The following is a 6,430-nucleotide window of genomic DNA, read 5'->3' as shown; positions in this document are numbered from 1 at the left end:
GGGAAAAATTAAATGGGGAAGGTGATATGATTTGTGGAAAAAATTAATCGGGAAAAAATTAATTGGGGAAAAAAATTAAGGTTTGTGGAGGAAACAAGAAAAATTGAGAGAGAAGTTTGATTACTTCTCTATTCATTTTTTTAGAATGTCTGCTTCTGATTTGGGTTTAGGTAAGGGATAATTTCTTATAAAGCTTTGCTCTGCTTCTGATCTGTGAACTGTGCTTCTGATTTGGAAAGCTTTCGTTTTTGCTCCAGTTATTCTTGTCATATCTTCTCTGTTTCAAGTTCCTGCATTTGCAATTAAAAAGTTAAAACCATACCTTTACTTGTATAAATGCATATTGATTTTCTCCCGAAAGTTGGAAAATTAATCATGTTTTCTTTATGATGGTATATATTTTTACGTGGTCGTATATAGTGTACCTGTGACCGCATATATATTTGTACGTAGTTGTATTTGTAGTTGGGATCGCATGCAAATACAACTGGCAAAAGTGTAATCCTCACTATAAAAAATGGAGAGTTTTTGAATTGTCCTGCAAACTTGGTTTGGTAGTTGTCTAACAGATCACCATTATAGTGAGGATTACACTTTTGCCAAATGTGTCTATTATGGTCTGTGTGTGTTGTTGGTTTACTGCGAACAAATGTGTCTTTCTTAAATAGAATCTTTAGGACCAACTGATGAAAAGGATCAGAGAAAAGGTTGTCGAATACACTCTTGGTCATGCATCTGTGATGTTGTAAGAGCTCTGGTTTAAACTGTCCATGTTGGTTTTGTTTGATTTTGGTTTCTTTATGTTTGTCGTATTTTGGTTTCTGGTTTAAAATGTCCATGTTGGTTTCTACACCTTATATTCTTTTCGACATTTCCCTATTCCACATTGTTTTTTAATTTTCTGCACTATCCCAATTATTTGGCTTTCTGATTTGGCTTCATGTTTTCAGCCCACGGAGTTTTCAATCCCTGCTCTCCTCTCTTTTCCCTCTGAAAATCGCGGTTTCATTTCAATCATCTTCACCCAAACGTTTATTGCCCCTCACTGCAACTCCTTTGAGATCTCTCTCGCTGAGCGGTTCGTGTCCAATCCAACAAATCAAAACTTATTGTGGTGAGTAAAACAAGTTTTACTATCTCTCTCTCGCCCTCTCATTGCTAATTGGATGGCTTCTTGGGTGTTGTTGATCATAATCTGTTTCAATTGTACCTGTGAGAGCAATATCATTTTTGTCAAAAGAAGTTTTCCAATGTTGTATGCAATTAACTTTGATGTCAGACCCAATTCATTGATTTGTTTGTTGATGCAGAAATACATGATACATCTACTCTTTCAAACTTAGGATAGGATAGCTTATTAAACTAACGGTAATGTTTACAAATAATAGCAACCACAAGTAACAGCAGCATGAATTTAGAAGCGATGTATGCAGAGAACCCCATATAGTTGTTCAAGGATATGTGACATATGCCAATGTAACTTCGAAATTGCTTAAACTAATTTAACTGATCTTGCTAGGGTTTCTTCCTTAACATTGGGTGATTGTTTCAGGTAGAGGGTTTGTCTGCTAGGCAAGTATATGAGAAACTTCTGGAAATGTCAGCTCTAATGAATGTCATCAGTTGACATGTATGTTTACAATTTACCCTGGACATCAGCGGTTCAAAATTTTCTTGTGTTAGTTGTGATTGTTGTGGTGCAATATGGAATTTCAATTGTACAATCCCTGTATCTCCTAATGATTTGGTTGAATATATGCACCTTTTTCTATATCTGTTATAATCCACTCTCTACTCTCACCTCTATGAAAGATGTCAGCAATATGATAAATAAGATTAGTGTCAATTTTTGCGCAAGTAGGGAAGGGTCACGAAATGTGATTCCTTGTGGCAGTCTATCGCGCAAACGCTGCCCGAGATTCAAACAAGATTAGTGTAAACTTTTGTTTAAGACAAGTAGGGTTAGGCATATGGATGGTGTAATTGTGAGCAATCTCCTTGCTGAATAGCAACAAGTTTGATGAATGCATCTAATTAGACTACTTTCAAGTACACTAACAATATTGTACTAATGAATCCTAGCTATTCAGTCTAAAATATTTCAATTGAAGTAGTTTGTCATACTAATTAATATTTAAGATAAAGTTTATAAATAATTTTCTTCTAAAAATAAAGTATATTTAGTAATTCACTTTTATTTGTTAAGAAAATTAAATTAATAGCACATCTAGTATCATACCTTTTTTGGTCATTTCACACAGTCACAGCTGTTTTATATAAAAGTTTACCAAACACTATCATACTGCTTTTTTTTTTTTCCAAAAGAACTTTTACAAAAAAGTTTACCAAACACTCTGCTGATTTATTTCACAGCCGCTTATTTTCACAGCACAGCTGCTTATTCTCACATCAGCTTTTTTTCAAAGCACAGCAATACCAAACCAGCCCTAAGTATGTGAATGAATATAATTCCAAAGTTTTTCAAATCCGATCACTTCTCAAGTTTTGTAACGAAACTTTGATTGAAGAGGATCTCCTGGAGAAGACCTATTCGACCTTCTCTGCTATTAATATTGTCCTGCAACAATAATATAGAGCTTAGAAGTTCACTAAGTTCTCAGATTTGATCTCTGTTTTACTTATCGCTGAAAAACAGAATCAGCTGTTGATGAAAAATCATCAAGCTCGACCTACTAGGGCAACTGCTGTGCCTGAAGCACATTATAGCACAAACCAATGCCCAAAACGCCAAAATACGATATTAAGTTTGGATTATTTGTTGGTGATTTGTTTTGGATATTAAGTTTTAATTAATTATCATCCTTGGATAAATGAAATTATTTTGAATTGATATTTGTTTTTTTGGAACTTTTATGCATGTGATTGATTCAAATTAATTTTTCATTCTAGGTATGACTAGTGGGGAAATCAGTTGTCTAGCAGATAGTCCAACCATGCACACTGTTTTGCGTGAACATATCTATTTCACTAACTTCATACCTAAGAATGCACCTTTGACAACCTTCTCAAGCCCATCCAACCTGATTGAAGTATACGGTAAGACACGTATAATGTTGTCTAATGGTACAATCTTGACCATTGATGAGGCAATGTATTCTCCACATTCTAGAAGAACATTGTTGAGTTTCCTGGACATTAGAGATAACAATTACCATGCTGAAACCCACATAGAAAACAGAGTTGAATTTCTATGCATAACGTTCTACGAATATGGCCAGAAGTGTATTCTAAAGAAGATGAAGCGTATCCCGAGTAGTCTATATACTATGACCATACCCCCCATAGAATGCCACTATGTGGCTGGCCCTACTACTGCGAGCACATACGAAATTACACTTTAGCATGATCGTTTGGGACATCCTGGATGAATAGTGATGCGTCGCATCCTCAAATCATCACACGGGTATCCACTAACCCGAAGTTTAGGTTCAATCCAAGGAATCGCATGTCAAACATGTTCTATAGGAAAACTTATTACTAAGCATTCTTATTACAAGATTCATTCGAATCCTCTCATTTTTCTACAACGGATTCAGGGGAACATTTGTGGACCGATTCACCCTCAATGCGAACCATTTAGATACTTTATGGTTTTGGTTTACGCTTCCACACATTGGTCACACGTGTGCTTGTTATCCACAAGGAACCCTGCATTCTCTAAACTGTTGGCTCATGTTATCAAGCTTAGGGCTCACCACCATGATTATCCGATCAAATTTATTTGATTGCATAATACTTGAGAATTCACATCTAAAACTTTTGATGGTTATTACATGTTAGTTGGGTTTGAAGTTGAACATCTTGTACCCCATATTCACACCCAGAATGGCCTGGCAGACGCTTTCATTAAGCGCTTACAAATGATTGCTCGATCGTTGGTCATACATACCAAGCTCCTAATTGCTGCTTGGGGCCATGCAATATTGCACGTAGCAAAGTTGGCCCATCTGAGGCCTGTTGCGACACAACCATTTAGTGCCCTTTAGTTGGTTACTGGATACGAACCTGACATATCGCATCTGCGTGTTTTTAGTTGTGCGATCTATGTGCCAATCTTGCAGACCTTACGTACAAAAATATGGCCTCAACGAAAGATAGGAATCTATGTCGGATATGATTCTTTTTCGATTATTCGTTACTTAGAACCTTTGACAGGCGATCTATTTACCGTTCGTTTCATGAATTGTTAGTTATATGAGACAGTCTTTTTGTCGTTAAGGGGGAGATAAGAACGTCAACATTCTTAAAGAATGACAAGAATTATCATGGACGACCCCCACTTTGTCTCATTTAGATTTCTACACCGCTCAGTCTGAAACTGAAGTGCAGCACATATTAGATCACATATTCCAGCTGCGAATACGCCTGCAAAGATGGATGTACCAAATGTACGATGGACTTCCCTCCTGGAGGCCTAGGACGCCAATCTTGGTGATCCACGTACATTAGCGGCTACCCAATCATCTGCCTCTACAAAAAAGCATGGCAGACTTCTTAGTTCAAAGGATTCACACCCCCAGAAAAGGAAATCCATGGCACAAGGTCCCGGTGAGCCTATCATGAATCCAACTATCACTTACTTATTCTATCCAACTCATGAGGAAATTCTAGATTATGGAAGCATCCTTGAAGAGACGAATCCTCCTCCCAAGAATCATGAGGTTTCGGTCTATTATGCTAGCTTAGATGATGTGTGGCGTAGAAATGAAATGATCATCGACGATGCATTAGCATTTGCAGTAGCTACTGAGATCATGTTGAGCAATGACTTTGAACCGCGTTCTATTGATGAATGTCGACGTAGAACAGACTGGTCAAACTGGAAACAAGCAATCTAAGTTGAACTCGATTCGCTTGCGGAACGTAAAGTGTTTGGACCTATAGCTCCTATTCCTCCACATGTGAAACCCGTTAGCTACAAGTGGGTTTTCATTCAAAAACATAATGAGAATAACGAAATTGTGTGTTACAAAGCCCGTCTTGTTGTGCAAGGCTTTTCCCAATGCCTCGGGATTGACTATGACAAAACTTATTCACCCATTATAGATGTGATTAATTTTCGCTACTTTATCAATTTGGTAGTTTCCGGAAAACTGAGTATGTAGTTGATGAACGTAGTAACTGGTTCAAATATTTACAAACTCTGGAACACGCTCTCAATTTGGCTAAGGCATTCACTGTACGGTTTGAAACAATCCGGAAGAATGTGGTATAACCGTCTGAGTAAGTATTTGACTAGTGAGGGATATGTGAACAACGAACTATACCCTTGTGTGTGTTCATTAAGAAGTCATATTTTGGATTTGCGATTGTTGCAGTATATGTCGATGACATGAACCTTATCGGAACTCCTAAAAAGCTCGCAATCTCTTGGAGGTCAACTAAATAGACCTTAGTTGCCACTTCATCTAACCATGCTGAAATTCTCGCCTTACATGAAGCAACTCGGGAATGCTTTTGGTTGAGAGCAGTTGTGAGTTATATTCGAAGCTCCTACGATCTTTACCCCCCCTCCCCCGCGTTGATGTCCCGACGACGATCTTTGAAGATAACGCAACATGCATCGAACAGCTCAAGAAGGGTTATATCAAAGGAGACAACACCAAGCATATTGCGCCGAAGTTCTTCTTCTCACATCAACAACAAGAGCATCACTCAAATTCGTTCACAAGACAATCTGGCCGACCTCTTCACCAAATTACTGCCGAAGGCGACGTTTCAGAAGCTTGTTCATGGAATTGGTATGTGTAAACTTTCTGAGTTGTAACATAGTTATTTCTCTTTGGAATTGTGTCAAACTTAGGGGGAGTATCCTGAAGAATACTTGCTTGATCTTAATGTACATTTTTTGGAGCATTTTTCCCACTGGATTTTTGTTACCTAACTAGGTTTTAACAAGGCACCCACCTTGGGCTAGTCATATCCCTGATGACATCCCGTAGACGTTTCTTTTGACTTTTGCATTTCTCACGCATTTTTCCTTAGACTATGGATTTTGTCCTTACTCGGGTTTTTGCCATAGCTTTAGGGTTTTTTTTAGTGAGACTCACTTACTTATGCAAGTTCCTACCTTATTGAGAATAAGCGTTGTTCCTTAGAATCAGTGCCGACGAGTCGACTTCCTCAACTTCTGCATTTGCCCAACGAGTCGAATTCTAGGCTAAATTTTCCCTAAAAATGAGTTTTGTGTTAAAACTCATATTTGGTCCAAGGATTGGAGCAAGTTGGGGTAGGTTTAGAACCTCAAATTTGAGGTTTGCTCCAAGGATTGGCTACATCTTATAAGAGTTTTTTTTTTTAATTTTTTATAAATATGGAAAGTTTGGACTAATAAAAATTGGTGTTCTGGGATTGTAGCAGTGATTAGGTGATGCAATCGACCTATGGGCATCATACTCTCTGTCTTGAT

The 6,430-nt window shown here is 37.7% G+C and overlaps 1 long non-coding RNA gene across 1 annotated transcript; it reads left to right on the top strand.

Annotated features, from left to right (window-relative positions):
• Positions 1–872: 872 nt before the first annotated feature.
• Positions 873–1,783, top strand: LOC126626345 (uncharacterized). Its single transcript, XR_007624660.1, has 2 exons — positions 873–1,114; positions 1,553–1,783. It is a non-coding gene; the product is annotated as an uncharacterized LOC126626345 (long non-coding RNA).
• Positions 1,784–6,430: the final 4,647 nt, after the last annotated feature.

This window comes from Malus sylvestris, chromosome 6 (genome assembly GCF_916048215.2).
Source record: "Malus sylvestris chromosome 6, drMalSylv7.2, whole genome shotgun sequence".
Lineage (NCBI taxonomy): Eukaryota > Viridiplantae > Streptophyta > Magnoliopsida > Rosales > Rosaceae > Malus > Malus sylvestris.
Note: the sequence above shows the minus strand (reverse complement) of the source record. Positions and strands in the feature narration are given on the sequence as shown.